The sequence below is a fragment of the Astatotilapia calliptera genome, chromosome 4, assembly GCF_964374335.1.
Source record: "Astatotilapia calliptera chromosome 4, fAstCal68.1, whole genome shotgun sequence".
NCBI classification, from domain to species: domain Eukaryota; kingdom Metazoa; phylum Chordata; class Actinopteri; order Cichliformes; family Cichlidae; genus Astatotilapia; species Astatotilapia calliptera.
Window position 1 is genome coordinate 20,174,537 of NC_137425.1, and position 19,648 is coordinate 20,194,184.

General features: G+C 37.4%; 1 long non-coding RNA gene across 1 annotated transcript; it reads right to left on the reverse strand.

Moving 5' to 3' along the window:
• Positions 1 to 1,090: 1,090 nt before the first annotated feature.
• Positions 1,091 to 4,073, reverse strand: LOC145428289 (uncharacterized). The gene is made up of 3 exons (XR_013908562.1): positions 3,097 to 4,073; positions 1,308 to 3,005; positions 1,091 to 1,230 (listed from the first exon to the last, which is right to left on the reverse strand). It is a non-coding gene; the product is annotated as an uncharacterized LOC145428289 (long non-coding RNA).
• Between the last annotated feature and the right edge of the window lie 15,575 nt (positions 4,074 to 19,648).

The following is a 19,648-nucleotide window of genomic DNA, read 5'->3' on the forward strand; positions in this document are numbered from 1 at the left end:
CAGAATCAGAATCAGAAAGGGTTTTATTGCCAAATGTTGAGCAGGTTTACAACATTAGGAAATTGCTGCGGTGCTTCAGTGCAAACATACTGTCATAAATTACACTTAAATAGACATGAAAAAATAAGAATAAGAATAAGAATTAAAAGTGCTACGTAGAAAGATATATACATGAGTGCAGGTGGTGATCAGTGCCAAACATGGAATGATGCAGTGAACACAGTGTAGGGTCATGTGTTAGTGGCGGGAACAGTCATACGGTTATTGTTCATGTGTCCGACAGCAGAGGGGAAGAAACTGTTCTTATGGCGAGAGGTTCTGGTGCGAATGGACCGGAGCCTCCTGCCTGAGGGGAGCAGGTCAAACAGACTGTGTCCAGGGTGAGAAGGGTCAGCTGAGATTCGAGCTGCACGCCCCAGTGTCCTGGAGGTATACAGGTCCTGCAGAGATGGGAGTCTGCAGCCAATCACCTTCTCAGCAGAGCGCACGACACGCTGCAAGTGAAAAACTTAATAGAAATTAAATACCTGTTAAACAAATAATTAGCTTCTTTTTCAAGCGTATAATTTCTTGTCAAGTCATAATGTGTGCAAAAGAATACTTTGTCCTTAACAGCTCAATAAACTGACAGGACAGGAAAAACAAAAATAAACCCAGAAAAGTTCACTGTAAAAGTCATCTCTCTCTGTCCAGTCTACAGTGCTGTAGTCAGTGTTATAGTTACATAATACATATGTATCAGAATTTGCATTTGCTCAACCACTACCTCTATCAGGAATAGCAACCCTCTTATTTGCATTTCTTCCATTTCTTTCAGTTAAATAATAATCAGTTATCTTAGAGCTCCTCCTCTGGTAGTTTCATGTTATAACTGTACGGGCACTGAGAGGTTTTTGTTCAGCTCTGCTGATGGTTTGTGATACTGTGGCTCTTTTGCACAATAATAAACAGCTGAATCCTCAGTCGTCAAGCTGTTCATCTGCAGATACACCTGCTTTCTGCTGTTGTCTCTGGAGATGGTGAACCGGCCTCTGACTGACTGAGAGTAGTAGATCTCATTACCATTAGAGTGGATCCAAGCAACCCACTCCAGTCCTTTTCCAGCAGCCTGTCTGATCCAAGCAGCATGAATATCACTGCTGAACCCTGAGTATGTACAGGTCAGTCTGTGTGAGTCTCCGGGCCTTTTAATCACTGATTCAGACTCAGTCAATGTTTGACCCTCAGTACCTACAGACAAAAACAAAATTAGCTTCTTTTATATCAAACATTTCATAATGTTTGCAGAAGAAATGTGCTGTTCTTACCAGCCCAGTAAACTGACACTATAAGAATAACAAAGGTAAACCCAGGACAGTTCATTGTAAAAGTCATGTCTCTCTGCTCAGTCTACAGTCATGAAAATCTCCCTGTTATATTTGGCAACACATGCGTAAAAATCTGAATTTGCATAAACTCCTCCTTAAAGTGAAACACACATAATCTCATACAAACATCGGCACACCACTTGTATTTAAAAAAAAAAAAAAAAAAAAGCAAATCTTATAAAAATAATTATACACAAAAAATTATTATTGTTTTTTTTACTTAGTAAAGAAAATTTTTCTTCAAAATTTAATCACCAACCAAAATCTTTTCCGATATTTATAAACATTATACTTATATATTAAATTTATATTATTTGTTTTTGGATCTGACTGTATTGTTGTGATTTTGAAATTAATTCTATTTAGTCTGACCTGAATTAATGCTGATAAATGTATTAAAGATGGTGTTTCTTTCACAATGTTGTTGATGTTGAACAGCAATAAATTAATTTATATTAATGTAAACTGCAGAAAGCAAGTTTTCTATGTACTTAGACAACATTTTATCCTCTTGTGTCACTGTGGCTCTTGACCACAATAATAAAGAGAAAAATCCTCAGTTTACCATTTATTCATTATTAAATGTGTGCTCCATAACGTAATACAGTAATTAACAATAGGAACATTATGTCTCTTTACTGTTAAAGCTCATGTTGATGGAAGTGGATTCACTACAACATCAGCTGTTGCTTAAAAACAGGAACCAGATCATTAAACATTTTATGAGGCATCCAAAACTTGATAATACAAAACTAAACTCTAATAAAACTAATCCTCAGCATGGTGAATGATGGACATATCAAAAAGGGTTTTCCAGTTAAAAAACAATTAAAAGGCAACCAAACACCACTGACAGAATAAGGATGGTGGGGTGTTTGCCCACAGACAAGCAAAAACAAGAATATATAATTCGATTATTTCATCTTGACATTATGATGTAGCAGAACACAGAGCTTTATAAAAATCTCTCTACAGCTTAAAAAACGATTGAAGCTGTATTTCTGTGAAACTGTAGATGAGGGTGAAGGCAAAGCAAGCCCTTCTCTTGATAAAGTATCTCTGTGTCACTGGCAACAATAAATAGCAGAATCCTCTGATGTCATCTGCAGATTCAGCTCCTTTCTGCTGTTTTCTCTGGAGATGGTAAACTGGTGCTGAACTGCTGCGAGTAATATTTGTGTCTAACACTCCCTCTATCAAGAATAGTAAACCCTTAACAACCTTTCCCCATGTTTTTTTTCTTAAATATACCTTAAATTCATTATTGGTCTTGGAGCTCCTCCCCTGGTGGCTTCATGTTACAAATGTGCTCATACACTGAGAGGTTTTGTTCAGGTCTGTTGATGTTTTCTCTTACTGTGACTCTCTGGCACAGTAATACACAGCAGTGTCTTCAGGCTGCATATTCTATCCATTTAAAGTTACTGTGTTGCTTGAAGTGTACAAGTCAATGCTGAATTTGTTCTTCAATGAATCTTTGTAGTATGAATATCCAGTAACTTTCACCCCAATCCACTCCAGTCCTTTCCCTGCAGGCTGTCTGAACCAAGCTGTCCAATAGCCAAGAGAATAAGAGACGTGACAGGTGATGGTCAGACGCTGACCTGGCTGCACAATCACAGAGGCTGGCTGTGTCAGCTGTTCACATGTGTGGACAAAACATGTTGAATGTAGTAACAGTAAGAATCAGTGTGCAGTGATTATAGTGTTTGTGTTCAGTGAGACTCACAGGATCCAGCAGTAGAGCTCCAGAGAACGTGTTGGTGCTAAATATGATCTGATGAGCTTCTCGTCTTCTTCTGTGACTGACTGCATGATATCAGACTTTATATCAGTCTGTGAGGAATTGATTTGCATACAGATGGATTCTGATAGATTATGAGAGAAAACAGATCACACTGTAGCATTAAGTAAAGAGTTTCAGCATAATTAATAGAAAATTACTGACGCTCATTTACTGCACTGCTTTCATGCAGCAATGTTCACATTTTGCAGTCAGTTGTTTTCTGTGGGAAAGATCTGAAACCTAACAGCGATTAGCACAAAGTGTCCAACTGGTGTGTTTGATGCATTTAACAGCTCCTTTTAGTCCCCTTTATGAACTGGTGAGACAGAATACTTCAGAAGTACTTGTTGTTTAAACAAATGGTAAAAGATTTAATAATGAGTTTGCTCCTATCATCATGCTGATATTTGTCCTGCTCAGCAGCAAATCCAATTAGATATTAAATATGACTCATTTATGTCCCATTTCAGTATTTTCAATGTTTACATTGTAACTTAAAAACGTTTTCTAACATTTTTGACAATAAGTTAAACAGAAAATCAAAGACTGCAAAAGCAGCTGCTCACCTTATAATGTGTATTTGTATGTGCATGCTTATGCAAACCATATTCTTCTGCCATTGTGTGTATCTGGCACAGTAACACACAGCACTAAATAACCATCCACTCTTGTTTTTCCTGCAGGGTGTCTGATACATTGCATTCCTGCTTGGCCAAAATTGAAACCGGTTCCTCTACAGGAAAGACTGAGGGCTTCTTGAGGCTTTTTTAACAGTGGAGTGGAGAGAATGGACTCCAAAGACTGACCATTCAAACCTGCTGAACAACCAGAAGAAAAAGCAGGTCTATGAAAATCAGGAAGAAAATAACAATTTAAACAAATGATCTAATTAAAAAATAATAATTTATGTATCACAACAGTGCAGGCGGACAACTGTCAACAGGACAACACAGTCTGAACATCATCTTGAAAGTGAAGGTGTGAATGAAGGGTTTCAAATCAAGAGGACAGAAGTCCGCCACCTGGATTTTAGTAGGGAGAAGTATGTGGCTTAAATTTTATTCAAATGCCTAAAAAGAAAATGTGTTGTGGATTTTATTATGATATACATATATGTATACACTAGACATGTAACAATAATTACTCACATAAATTCTGTGCAATCATACATACTCATATATACTATGCGCACTTACAATGGAGTGTTTTATATAGTTAAGTCACTGTGTTAAGCATTTGACCTGCATGTTCAAAACGCACGAACCATATATTTAGGTCAAATACATCTACCATTATATTAATGAAAACGTTTGTGCCACTTGTTATATGAACACATGCTTATCAATGTTTGAAAATGTAATAATTAGGATCAATAAGTAACCTCTGATTGTGTTATGGCCAACGGTGACTAGTCCACACATAGGGTTATTCAGCTTGGCACTGGTAAAGTATGCACATAGGACCCTTTCTCAGCGTTCATCTGCGTTTATCTGTACCGTCCCACGTTTTGTCCAGCCCTTTCAATGCCTGTACAGCAAGTAAACCCAGCACCGCTGGGCATGCACCAGGGATTCAGGTTCTTGCTACTATCTATGCTAACCCTAAGTAAGGGTTAGCATAGATGTTCAAAAGAAAAACATCATTTAGAAGAAGGATGAAAATTTTAAGATTATTTACATAGATTTATACATGTCAATTTATTCTTCACAGTCATAAATACGTATAAACATGACAGCTTTGCAAACATATTTTTGCAATAAGGTAGTTTCATTGTGTTTTTAAGTAGATTTATGGAGTATGATTGCTATGAGGTACTTAATTTACGTGACTGTGAAAGGCAGAAAGCAAACTGCAGAGTTTTTTTTTACAGAGTTTCTTCCTCTTGTGTCACTGTGACTCTCGAGCACAATAATAAACAGCTGAATCCTCAGTTGTCAGGCTGTTCATCTGCAGATACACCTACTTTCTGCTGTTGTCTCTGGAGATGCTAAACCGACCTCTGACTGACTGAGAGTAGAAGCTGCCACTACTGTCACCCCAGATGACAGCAATCCACTCCAGTCCTTTTCCAGCAGCCTGTCTAATCCAAGCAGCATGAATATCACTGCAGAACCCTGAGTATGTAGGTCAGTCTGTGGGAGTCTCCAGTCCTTTTAATCACAGATTCAGATCAGTAAGTGTTTGACTCTCAGTACCTACAGACAAAAAGAATGATTAGTGACTGTTTTCCGAGTATATCAGTTCAATTTAAAACAACTGCATTTTCCTTACCAGCCCAATAAATTGAAAGGATTAGAAAGGATTAGCCTTCACCTAAGGATTTACATCCCTGATAAGCAGAAGGAGCCTCACTATCTGTTTAATGTCTCCCATTACAATGGCCTCACTGTGTTAACTTTCAACATGCATGTAAAGTAGTGGCAGGAGTGCTCTTAAAGTGAGAAAGTGATATTACTATAACTAATGTGATATAATTAAATATGTAACCTCTCTAATTGTGACGTTGCTGAATTTGATTTTTATATTTTGGGGGGCAGTGTATAAATTGCTGACTGACAGATCAGCTGATCTGTTATCTGACTTGACTGACCATCGACCCTCTATAACTCTGAGGAACAAACTGAAGATAAGGTTCCAACCTAACCAAATACCCTTTAAAGGAACAATTCAAATAATTAAGGACAATGACTTTAAATTTTATTTCATTTTGTGAAAGGCCCAGGTTGTCATTTCTGTTATGAACCTATTACCTGTTGATAACTAAAGTCACAGTTAACTGAAATTCCTGTGTTTTGATTGTTTTTACACATATCCAGCTTCTCCCCTAACATAGAGTAAGTTGTATTTGGGTTACATACAGTACATGTAATTACGAACAAAGTATCATCAAAATGGTTACTCCTCTGATCCTAGGTGTTTTTCATGCCTTTGCACTTTTAGTGTTTCTTTCAGCGTGTTGTTGATGTCAAAGTGCAGTTTATTTCTCTAAATGTGTTGTGTTTTTTGTGTCTGTGTTTTTGAGTTTTCATATGGCATTGCTTCCTCTTCTGAGAAGGTGGGCCAGCAACAGAAGAGTTGTCTCTGGAGATGTTAAACTATCCTCTGACTGACTGAGAGCAGTGGCTGCTACTACCATCATAAGCAATTTAAGCAATCCACTAGTCCTTTTCAAGCAGCCTGTCTGATCCAAACATTACTATAATTACTGAACCCTGAGTATGTACAAATCAGTCTGTGGCCTTTTAACTGCTGATTCAAACTGAGTCAGTGTTTGACCCTCAGGACCTGATAAACAAATAATTAGCTTCTTATTTCAAGCATATAAATTCATAATGTTAAAAGAAAGAATACTTTGTCCTTACCAGCCCAATAAACTGAGAGGACAGGAAAAACAAACACAAATCCAGAACTGTCCATTGTAAAAGTCTCTCTGTCCAGTCTACAGTGCTGTAAATCCATCACATAGTCCCAGTTTTATAATTACATAACCCATACGTATAAGACTATGTATCAGAATTTGCATTTGCGCAACCACTACCTCTATCATTTATTTCCCTTGAATAATAATAATAATCAGTTATCTTAGAGCTCCTCCTCTGGTAGTTTCATGTTATAACTGTACGGGCACTGAGAGGTTTTTGTTCAGCTCTGCTGATGGTTTGTGATACTGTGGCTCTTTTGCGCAATAATAAACTGCTGAATCCTCAGTCCTCAAGCTGTTCATCTGCAGATACAGCTGCTTTCTTCTGTTGTCTCTGGAGATGGTGAAGCGGCCTCTGAATGACTGAGAATAGTGGATCTCATTACCATTAGAGTGGATCCAAGCAACCCACTCCAGTCCTTTTCCAGCAGCCTGTCTGACCCAAGCAGCATGAATATCCCAACCGAACCCTGAGTATGTACAGGTCAGTCTGTGGGATTCTCCGGGCCTTTTAATCACGGATTCAGACTCAGTCAATGTTTGAGCCTCAGTACCTACAGACAAAAACAAAATTAGCTTCTTTATTTCAAACATTTCATAATGTTTCAGAAATGTGCTGTCCTTACCAGCCCAGTAAACTGACACTATAAGGAAAACAAACATAAAGGCAGGACAGTTCATTGTAAAAGTCATGTCCCTCTGCTCAGTCTACAGTTGTGTAAATCAACCATGCAGTCTTTGTGTTATATTTGGCAACACTTATGTAAAAATCTGAATTTGCATCAGTTTCTTCTCCTCAAAGAGGAACACATGTCATGTCACACAATCCTCTGCACATCACTTATATTAGTCAGGTAAATCTTATAAATGCACAAATTATATTTATTATTTATGAAAAAATAGATAATAATTTTCTCTCAAAATGTATGAAAATCTCCATAAGTGCTAATTATTAAACACATGTTCTATGAAGATATTAATACTGTGGGAACAATATGACCTGTTACTGCTAAAGTTCATGTTGATGGCATCTCTGAAAAAGTTTCACAAACAACAAGTTGTTGCTTAAAAACCAGCACTAAATCAGGAAACCATTTTATCAAACATCTGAACCTCCACAAAAAAGTAAAATACATTAAAACTGTCACTCAGCATGAATGATGAATGACATTCAACCTAACATAAAAATAAATAAAAATAAATAAAACCTAAATAAACTCAATCAAAATTTCAAACTCAGATATATTTAAGATTCAAAACTCAAAATCAACACAAAATTCTAAGAACAGGACTTCTGCATGGTTTAGGAGTTTTGGGTTTTTAAAACATTTTTTGTTGTTTGTTGGTTTTTCTTACAAATGAGAGCATTTTCTATTATCTCATGGAAGTAAGTGTTGGATGAGTTATTTAATGTTTAATAAAGTTGATAAAAAGCGTTCTTATCTAAGTGGTCTGGTCTTGTAACCATAAGTGGGGTGAGAGCCTCTCTTCTTGTGGCTTCATGTCAGTGTGGAGTTTGTGGCATTTTTGTTAAGGTTTCCTGATTGGTTTTCTCCATGCATCTCTCTCTCTCTCTCTCTCTCTCAGCTGCTTTCTGTTGTTTTGTCAGCAGATGGTAAATTGGGTGGTAAATTTTTACTGTTACCCTTGAGCTACAGCCACCCACTGGCACAGATGAGTAAACCGTCACAAGGTTTTGGATAAAGTGTAAACTCACAAACCTGTCAAACCTGCATTTGAAACTTTGGCTACCATAGCAGTATATATTTGGGTCTTCTAACTAAAATAGGAAAATAGGAACATAAATAGTGCCTCATTGCCAGACCTGGCCCACATCTGGTTGGCATACACACTGCCATGACACGGGTCAGTCAGACGTGACAGTTTGATGCCAGATCCGGGCCAGACCTGTTTTCTATGGGCCTGGGCCACATGAACCAAACCACAATCGAGCCAGATATGGCATGGCATCACATAGACAGCGCTATCTATGCCAGGCCTGGCTCATATCTGGATATCATACGTCTTATCATGCCAGAAGTCAGCCAGCAGTGCCGCCTTGATACCAGATCCGGGCCAGACCTCCTTACTATGTGGGTTGTTGGGTTTTTTTTCTCTGTATGTATTATTGTAGGGTCTACCTTACAAAACAAAGCGCCTTGAGGCAACTGTTGTTGTGATTTGGCGCTATATAAATAAAATAAAATAAAATAAAATTGAATTGAATTGAAATTCATCTTTATTTTTTAAACGAATCTGTTCTTATTTGGCTTGTAAATTGACAAGAAAAGAAAAACAACCATAAACTCATGAGAATTTATCATCAAAGCTATTTTTCTGCCAGTCTTCAGTGGTGCAGCTCAATCTTGTCGTGCCCATTTTTATATTCTGCAGCACATATTCAAAGATGGAAACAGCCTGAGTTTGCATCAGCTTCTCCTCATCATTAATCAGTTTATCAAAAGAAAGTATCAAGCTAACCAAACAAACAGATATACAAGTAATATGTATGTTCATTCATGTTTTACTCAGCAGGGTTTGATCACTCATTAGTAATACAAAGATAATTATTTTAGTTTTTCCTGATTTTACCCCAAAGTAAAATAAAAGAGAATCTGAAAAGGATGCCTCCTGGGTTAATGTGTTCCGGGCATGTCCCACCGGGAGGAGGCCCCGGGGCAGACCCAGGACACGCTGGAGAGATTATATCTCTCAGCTGGCCTGGGAACGCCTTGGTGTTCCCCCGGATAAGCTGGAGGAGGCGGCTGGGGAGAGGGAGCTCTGGGCTTCTCTGCTTAGGCTGCTGCCCCCGCGGCCCCGGATAAAGCAGAAGAAGGTGGATGGATGAATAGATGGATGGTAAAATAACAAAAAATGTTTTCATTTATTTATAAATGTATTTTTTTCCTAGAAGTTTAACTCACAACCACAGTAAATCTGATAACATTCATCAGTACAAATTAGTGCAGTTGGGTTTTCTGAGCATCCCAGTTGTCGTTCCTTCACGTCTTTCCGTGACCTCATGACATCAGGCACTGAAAAAACAAAATGATACTTTTTTGACAGGTTGACCTCCACCTTTCTATTATCTCTACAGATGGTGAACCACTCTTTAGATAACTGAAAAAGTATAGTCTAAATAATGATGAAATATTTTTGATTTTACTGTGTTTGCCATACCTTGTGTTAACTCGGAAAATATATTAAATGTATAAACATATATTTATTTCATGATATATTATTTAACAACAGTGTGCTCATGTAAAAACTACTGGACATTTGTTTTTTATGTGAATCTAAAATCTTGACTACTTATCTTGACAATGTATTCTTCTGAAATTATCCTTAAAAGTTTACATACATTTTTTCATATTATTTTATTATTATCAGAAAATACTTTTAAATTGGTTTTTCAAAATATGCTTTTATATATTGTAGAATCACAATATATATTATATTTATTTGTGTCAGTGAGCTGATCATCATATTTTTGATTATCTACTGCCCCCTGTAGGTTCCTGTGAAACTGTATGTCTGAAGGTTTTTGTAAAGCCTCTCTCATTACTTAAACCACTGTGTGTGTTTGGCACAGTAATACACAGCAGAGTCCTCTGGCTTTAGGCTGGACAGTCTCAGATACATCATGCTGTTGCTGTTGTCTCTGGTGATTTCTATACGTCCTTCCACACTGCTCGCATACACTGTTTTACTTGCATCATACCATATAACCCCCAGCCATTCTAATGTTTTTCCTGCAGGCTGTCTTATCCAGTGCATTCCTGCTTGGCCAAAATTGAAACCGGTCCCTCTACAGGAAAGACTGAGGGTTTCCTGAGGATTTTTCAACACTGGAATAGAGGGAATGGACTCCATAGCCTGACCATTCAGACCTGCCAAAAACATGAAAATTATAAATAAAAAAGATTAGTAATGTGAGAAACAAATTCAAGAACATGTAATCAATTTCCACATTCTGTATTATAAATTCTAGTGACTTACAAGGCAGACAGAGCACTGCCAGCAGAGCAGACAAACTGAGCAACATCTTGAAAGAGAAGGTGTGAAGCAAGTACTTTGAGAGCCAGTCATTAAAAGAACCTGAGTGTGCCATGTGAATTTCAATAGGGAGGGGCTCAACTATCTGGGTCACTTAAAATTCAAATGCATTTCAAAATAAAAAACATTGCATTTAATTCACTCTTTTACTTCTGCATTAGTTTTTCTTCCAAACATGGACTCACTTGTTGATGGGAATAGTTTTTTAGCAGTAAAAGACATCGTACTCACTCTTTTTCTGGGTATTGTTTTCCAGGAAACTCTTGCCCAGAGATGCATGTTTCTAATCTCATCTGAATCTCATCCTACCAACCTACTGACTATTTATGGTTGTATTAATTATTGTCTCTTTAACATTTTCATTTCTGTCTTGACTTTTTACTCACCCCACCAGATCACAACAGATTGATGCCCTCCGTGAGCCTGGGTGTCCTGGAGGTTTCATTCAACTAAAGGAAGTTTGACTCTCTCCCTACTGTACTTTCAGTCAACTTAGATTTCTCTTGAAAACATTATCTGGTATTTATTTTACAACATGAAGTGCACAGAAAATAATTTAAAATTTTATTCACAAGACATATGATGGCTCTTGAAACAAAAGGGTTTTTTCATGATCAATATTTTATTGTATTGTAATATTTTTGCATTTCTCCTGTTTCTTCTAGTTTGCCCACTCTCCTTTTTGGCCCTACCTTTCAGTGGGTTGCTCTTGCTCTGGGGCTCTATGCTTCAGATTTGACTTTCCCAATCTGCAGTGCTCTTTTTATAATGTTCATCACCTCTTGGTTTCTCTTTTTCATCCTTTCCAGTTATTACAGATAATGGCACCTCTTGAATCAGGCTTTCCAAGAGGTCCTTTTTCTTTTTTTTCTCCACTGTCATGGTTTTTCTTTGGACTTTACCTTACAATATAAAGTATGATTAGATGATATTTGCTTTAAAGTAATAATGTATGAATAAAAATGGATTTAATGGAATGTCAAAGAAATTAGAATAAAAGATTTCATGCTGCTAACTCATGAATTATTTCAATCTATTTTGCAGACAATTAAATTAACTATTTAAATCATTACAACTGGAATTAAAACTCCATCCATCCATCTGTCTATTCTGTACTTCTTAGCCGATTCATCATTGTGAATGGCTGATAGATGGACTTTACAACGAATGGCCTGAACTGTCTGTTTCACGTATCATTCAAATGAATCTAAAAACAAAATATGTTGCATCAAATTGTATGCTTTTGTTTTTTAGAGTTGTTTAGCAATGGTTTTATTCCCTTAGATTCACTTTCTATGGGAGATGGTCTTTTGTAACTTCTAAACTATGAGCTGAAACATTTGAGTTCCTTCTCTGTTTTCCAGTAATGTGGTACAGATATTAGCAGTGCTATTTTCCTGGTTAGGGAGAGCTATGCTAGATGAACACAGCTGTAAAACCTGCAGTGTTACAGTGATCAGAGGGTGCTTGCTTGAGTGTTGACATATTTTTTCATACTGATTTTTTTATCATTAGTTTTCACAGTTGTGTGTCTAGAAGTACATTATTTTAAATATGCAGTGAGACGTAGAAGAACATGTATCATATTCTGAATAATCTCTTCAGCAGTAAGTGAAATATAAATGGTCAGGAGAATGAGCAGCCATTCTGATGATTATGATTATATGGATTACATATATGGTGATATGTGCTCATCGGCATATTTCAATTACTGATTAATTTAAACTTATTCATGCTCTCTGTTTAAATGCTTAAATACTTTTTTCATATTGATTTTCTTTATGAATCACCTTCAAAAACAAATGTTTTATAAATATTCTCACTCATGTCATGTCTTCTTAAAAATGTTATAATATTTGTAGTCATCTACTGCCCCCTACAGGTTGTTATGAAAATATATAGCTGAAGGTTTTTGTAAAGCTTCTCCCATATCAGAAACCACTGTGTGTGTGTCGCACAGTAATACACAGCAGAGTCCTCTGGCTTTAGATTAGACAGTCTCAGATATGTCATGCTGTTGCTGTTGTCTTTGGTGATTTCTATACGTCCTTGCACACTGGCAATATATTCAGTTCTACTTGAGTCACTCCAAATAGTTCCAAACCATTCTAGGCCTTTTCCTGCAGGTTGTCTGATCCAGTGCATGCCATAGCTGCCAAAATTGAAACCAGATCCTCTACAGGAAAGACTGAGAGTTTCATGAGGATTTTTCAACACTGGAGTGGAGGGAATGGACTCCATAGCCTGACCATTCAGACCTGCCAAAGTACCAGAAGTATAAACAGTTAAAAAATAATTTAATAAAATGATAGTAATGAAAAAATCACTTTGTGTATTATAGCATAAAGGGACTCACAGGGCAGACAGAGCACTGTCATCAGAACAGTCTCAGCATCATCTTGAAAGTGAAGGAAGTGCTTCAGATAGTTAGTGAGAGGACATAAGTGTGGCATCCCTATTTTATTAGGGAGGAGCAAACATATCTCAAATATATTCAAATATTATTCAAAAGGATGTTTTAACTGCAAGTCTCTGCAACACTTTTAAATTTGTTTCCTTAATTGTTCATTATGTCAAACAGTTGCCACTCACAGCAGCTACATGTTAGTGTGACACCAGCTGTTTCTTTACACATGAGAATAAGCATGACGTCCATTTCAGTTTGCCATCAACCTGCAAGACTTTTATTTTCTATAATCACTATTTTATGACTTTTCTTGACAGAATGTTGTACAATTATAGAATAAAGTGCATGACTTCTCTCCAGCTTGTCCATCATTCTCCTCTCTGTCATCTTTCTCCATGTACATTTCGTCAGGTGTCTCTTGCTCCAGGGCTGCATATTTGTGATCCAGCCCTACCAACCCACTAAATGTTTGGCTTCTTCTTTTTTCTCTGTGCTTTTTGCTCACCCCACTCAGTCATGGCAGAGAGCTGTCGTCTCTGAATGTGGTTCTGCTGAATGTTTCGTCCTGTCAAAGGAAAGGAAAAAGTTGGCCATCAAACCAAGTTGACTACGTGTCTTTCAGATGCTGATCCAGGCGTGCATTGCACCACGTCTGGATCATCAACTGAAAGTTTTACTGCTACAATCATCTTTGCTGTTTCAGCAGAGTCCAGTTTGGGATTCTTTTAGTGTCATGTTCTCTTATATTAACTCTGATGAAGAAATACGTGAAACAACTTTATTTCAGTCACATTTCAAATCTATATTATATTCACCACAGAAGACACACATCAACAGCACATCAACAGCATTCATCAATGCAACATACACAGTAGCCTAGTGTAAGTGGAGTTTGATTCAGTTTGTAACAGTTTCAAGAAAAGTGTTTGGAAAAAGACATAAGATGTAACTTTTTGATTGTTCAACCCTGCTATTGTCTCTTGAGATGCTAAACTTGTGTTTAAAAAAGCATGTTGTAAATACTTCAAATGTCTTTGGTTTTACTTGTTGTTTTAAAGTCCTTTTCTCTGGAATACAAAGGAAAAAGTAAAATATTTGCATTAACTTCTCTATCTCACAGTTTACATACATTATTCTTTTTTTCATAATATTTTTATTATCATAAAATCATTTTAGATTTTTTTTTTTTAAATATGCTTTCACATATATCACAGGAGTTATTGTGACAGTGAGTTGAACATCATATTTTTGATCATCTACTGCCCCCTGTAGGTTCCTGTGAAACTGTAAAGCTGAAGGTTTTTGTAAAGCCTCTCTCATTATTTAAGCCACTGTGTGTATCTGGCACAGTAATACACAGCAGAGTCCTCTGGCTTTAAGTTGGAAAGTCTCAGATATGTCATGCTGTTGCTGTCATCTCTACTGATTTCTACGCGTCCTCTCAAACTGCTTGCATAACTGTTGCTGCTGGAAGATGAGAAGCCAATCCCTATCCATTCCAGTGCTTTTCCTGGTTGTTGTCTTATCCAGGGCATACCACAGCAGGTAAATGTGAAACCAGATCCCCTGCAGGAGAGACTGAGAGTCTCCCCAGGCTGTTTCACTACAGGACTGGAAGGAATGGACTCCATACTCTGACCTGTAACACCTGATGAGATGAATACAGATAAAACTGTGAGACAGACATCTTCAAAATGTTCTGGTATCGCTGACTGACCATCATTGTTTCCTGGTAAATGATGAAACAGTAAGAAGCAGAAGAACTCACAGGGAAGTGAAAAAGCAACCAGCAGCAGAGTGAGTGTCTGTGTCATTGTGAGTCTAGAGATTCTTCACTGCTGCTCTGATGATCAACAAAAAGTTTAAGACAAGTCAGCAGCACAGAAGTACACTGCACACAGTGAAGATTTGCATCAGGATATTATGTAGAAGGAGTGGCTCTGACATCTCTTATTATTTAATGACAATTTTCTTTCATTTTGTAATGTAAAGTGGCTTGAAAAAGTGTTCATACCCCTTGAACTTTTACACATGTTGTCACCTTACAATCACAAAATTAAATGTGTTTTATTGAGATTTTCTGTGATAGACTAACACAAACTAACACATAATTGTGAATTGGTACAAAAATGATCAATGTTTCCAGAATTTTACTCCACAAATCCGGCCTATATGGAAGAGTGGCAAGAAGGAAGCCATTTTTGACAGAAAGACATAAAAAGTCCCGTTTGGCAGGAGCCACGCAGGGGACACAGCATACATGTGGAAGAAGGTGTTCTTGTTAGATGAGACCAAAGTTGAACTTTTGGACCTAAATGCAAAGCACTACGTGAGGTGGAAAAGTAACACCGCTCATCACCCTGAACACACCATCCCCACTGTGAAACATGGTGGTGGGGATGCTTTTCTTCAGCAGGGACAGGGAAGCTGGTTGGATTTGGTGGGAAGATGGATGGAGCAAAATACAGGGCAACCTGTTGGAGGGTGCAAAGGACTTGAGACTGGGAAGGAGAACCTTTTTCATATGAAGAGCCATTTTAATTTTTACATAGCTCTGCTTTTATAACTATTTTTATTTTTATAGGGGGGGGATGTTTCATTATTATGATTATTTACATAGAAATACTCTAGATTCTAGAAATACACTTTCACACATGGTAGAATCAGGTATTATTGTGTCGTCAGATTAACATCAGATTTTTGATCATCTACTGCCCCCTGTAGGTTCCTGTGAAACTGTATGTCTGAAGGTTTTTGTAAAGCCTCTCTCATTACTTAAACCACTGTGTGTGTCTTGCACAATAATACACAGCAGAGTCCTCTGGCTTTAGGTTGGAAAGCCTCAGATGTACCATGCTGTTGCTGTCATCTCTACTGACTTCTATACGTCCAATCAAACTGCTCACATATCTGTTGCTGCTGGAAGGTATGTGGCCAACCCCGATCCATTCCAGTCCTTTTCCTGGTTGTTGTCTTATCCAGCTCATACCACAGCAGGTAAATGTGAAACCAGATCCCCTGCAGGACAAACTGAGAGTCTCCCCAGGCTGTTTCACTACAGGACTGGAAGGAATGGACTCCATACTCTGACCTGTAACACCTGATGAAATGAAAACAGAAATGATGTTCTGGTATAACTGACTGACAAAGTGTTTCCTGGTAAATGATGAAACAAGAAGCAGAGGCACTCACATGGCTGAAAGAAAGCAACCAGCAGCAGAGTGAGTCTGTTTGTCATCCTGATTCTCCACTGCTGCTCCGACGATCTACACAAAGTACAAGATAGGTCAGCAGGACAGAAGTACACTTCACACAGTCGCATTTGCATCAGGATTTAATGAAGAAGGTGTGGCTCTTGTGCTGTTATTCCTTTAACTGAATCTAATGTTGCCTTCATTTTGTAACCTAGCTGATTTTCTCTCTTCGTAAAACATTCAAAAATAGGATATTTTAAAGTTGGATATCAATTTTTTTTTGTTTAAAATGATATATTTTGTGTAACTAGAACATATATAGAACAAGACTAACATGACCTCTCTCATAGCTGGCAGTTATTAATATTACTGCATAAGGTTGTTTTAGATCTTCAACTGCACTTTGTACATTTCATGAATTAATCTGAAAAATATTTAGTTATCACATCCATCCACACTGTGAGGCTGAGAAGTTAAGTTTTGGGTTGTAACAGATTTTTTTTTTCCAATTTTTATTTTCTTCTAAAATTAATTTACTCATTCAAAATATATTATTCATTATTATACGTGGTCAAAGACTATCCCATTTCAAAAAAGATAAGAGAGGGGCAGCAAATCACCAGAGACTAAGAAAAATGAAACTACTGGAACAACTCACAACTAATGATGTTAATTAGTGAAATTAGTATAAGAAGAAAATCCCTGAGAGATTAAATCAGAAGCAAAGATGAAATTCAACAACTAAAATATTTTTGATCATCTAAAGTATGATGTGCGTCAATTATTAATCACTTATTAGTCATTGATTAATACCAGTACTGAATTAGGACATGATATATTACTGGCCAAGTGTTTGCTCAGAGGATGCTGTTTGATTGTTGGGGTTTTCCCTCTGTTATTGTAGGATCTTTAGCTTACAATAAAAAGCATCTTGAAGCAACTGTCATAATTTGGCACTATTTTAACTGAACTGAACTGAATTGAATTGAGCTCAAATGGCAGCCAGTGCATGGGTTCAAGAAGCCGCAGGCTGGGCACAGTCTCATTAAAATAGGTTGTCCTGTGATCTTGTTGATGAAGATACCCCCCATATAGTAACATTATCTCCATATAATAGAGCAGCATTCTTCCTTTGTAGTTAAATTGGCTGTTATATTATACCTCATTAAATTAAATATACAATAGTTTAAAGTATGCTAAAGTTCAGGTCTTTTTGTGATTCAAATCCTGACAGATCACTGCATTTGTTTAGGATTCTGTTTCTTGTTTTTTCATCATTTACCATCTCCTCAGGTGTTACATTTCAGAATATGGAGTCCATTCCTTCCCATCCTGTAGTGAAACAGCCTGGGGAGACTCTGTCTCTCCTGTAGAGGATCTGGTTTCGCATTTACCTGCTGTGGTATGCACTATATAAGACAACAACCAGGAAAAGGACTGAAATCGATAGGTGTTGGCCACAGACCTTCCAGTGATAACATATATGTGAGCAGTTTGAGAGGATGTATAGAAGTCTGTCAAGATGACAGCAAAAAGATGACATACCTGATGTTTTCCAACTTGAAGTCAGAGTACGGTGTACATTTTAGGACATCGTCAGGTCTCAAGAAAAAAGTTGTCAGGTATCAGACAAAAAATCTGGCTAATTCATTCTAGCTAGCGACAGTGGTGAAACGTGATTTTTTTGTTTTTTATTCAGAGATGTTTCTGTTTTATTAGGAGACTGTCTCACCCCAACATCGTCAGACTCATGGCAGTTGCCCGCACTGAGTCCTGCTTTTTGTTGGCAGCTGAATACAATCATGGCGCAACCCTGCAGCAAGTGCTTCACACAGACAGCTGCTACTCTAATAGTCTGTGTTATTGAAGGATTCAGCACTTCTTATGGTTTTTTTAATCCATTTTTAGACAGCGATGAGATCGGCTACACACTCCACAGAAGCCCAGAGTTACTGTTAATATCAAAAATATAATGCTGTCCTTTGAGATTTTAACATTTAAGACTGTGAGTGTAATGGATCTAAAACTGTTTAAATCTCTTCAGCCTGGTAACATGGAAACTTTAAAAACAGCAGCAGAAGGTTTCAGTAGTGTAGTTTAATTCGTTCTTTTTATTTAATAATAATCCATATTATGTATAACAGCTACATTCACCCTGGAGAGAAACTAGTGAGGGAGACCATCAGGACCAAGCTGGGTTTCCTGGGTCCAGAGGTTTGGAGAAACTTCTTCCCTTTCTTTCATCACAGCTGTCCTGTGCCAGAAGTTCTGTTGACCCACTGAAAGAGGCATCATTTAAGAAACACCAGGAACACTGAAGCTCATCGCATTGATCAAGCAGGACTCATGATCTTCACCAGCAGCTCCCTCACAGGGAAATCTTCAGCACTCCTCCGTAGGCCCGCCCCAGAAGATGGATAAACCCAGCATTTCATGAACACTGTGATGGAGACATTTGGTTTGTGTAATGTTATAAATACTCGGATACTCCCCAGAGGCTCCGGACTTTTACATAAAGATATTATATTCAGTCCTGTAGAAAGTTATATATTTAAAAATATGTGATCCTCTCTGGTTACTCTGGTATGAATAACTCTGCATCACTTTATGGTAAATAACACACTATCTGCAAAAAACTGTGACCTTTGACCTTCATCAGGTTTTATTTAATTGTGTTAGAGAAACTCAAACGTGCTCTTTATGCAGCTGAGTACATCAAGTGTTTAAAACGGAAGCTGTGCAGGTCTGAGATACAAACTGAGGTCCTGTTAATGCTGATATATAGTGACACAGTTACATGGGTGATTAATCCTTTTGTTTTTTTGTCTTCAACTTTATCAATAAAACAGCTGCAGCTTTCACTACAGCACATGTGGTACTTTAACCTTTGTACTGTTTTCATCAGTTCATTTTGCAGTTAACATGTGAACATGTTGGATGATCTGTCTGCCGTCACTGGGTGGTGCTGAGGTCTGAATCTGAGGGCAGCTCCTGTAATCACAAAGAGAACAGAACCATCAAACTCAAATATAAATTTTATCCCTCAAAATTGAAATAAAGCTGATTCTTCTGTCCTCACACACTCAGGATCTGAAGTTCTTCTCTTACATTTTTTTCAGTATTACAGTACACTACAGTACTTTAATCCATAGTTCCTGATTAATGAGGAGCTACATGGTACAAGCTTTTTTTTTTTGCTTTTTTTTTTTTAAAGTTATTGTCTTTACAGATGTGGCAAGAGACTGAAAACATGCTGTTGTTTGCACATATTTAATAATCTGCTCTGCACAGGAGCTGAAGCAGGATGCAGCCTGTTGCTTTTACAGTATAATACTTGTAATAAAAGTACAGTAACAGTAATTTTTGACTGAGTAGCCCGGAGCGTTTCTCTTGATTTCTTTAGTCGGTGTAAATTCA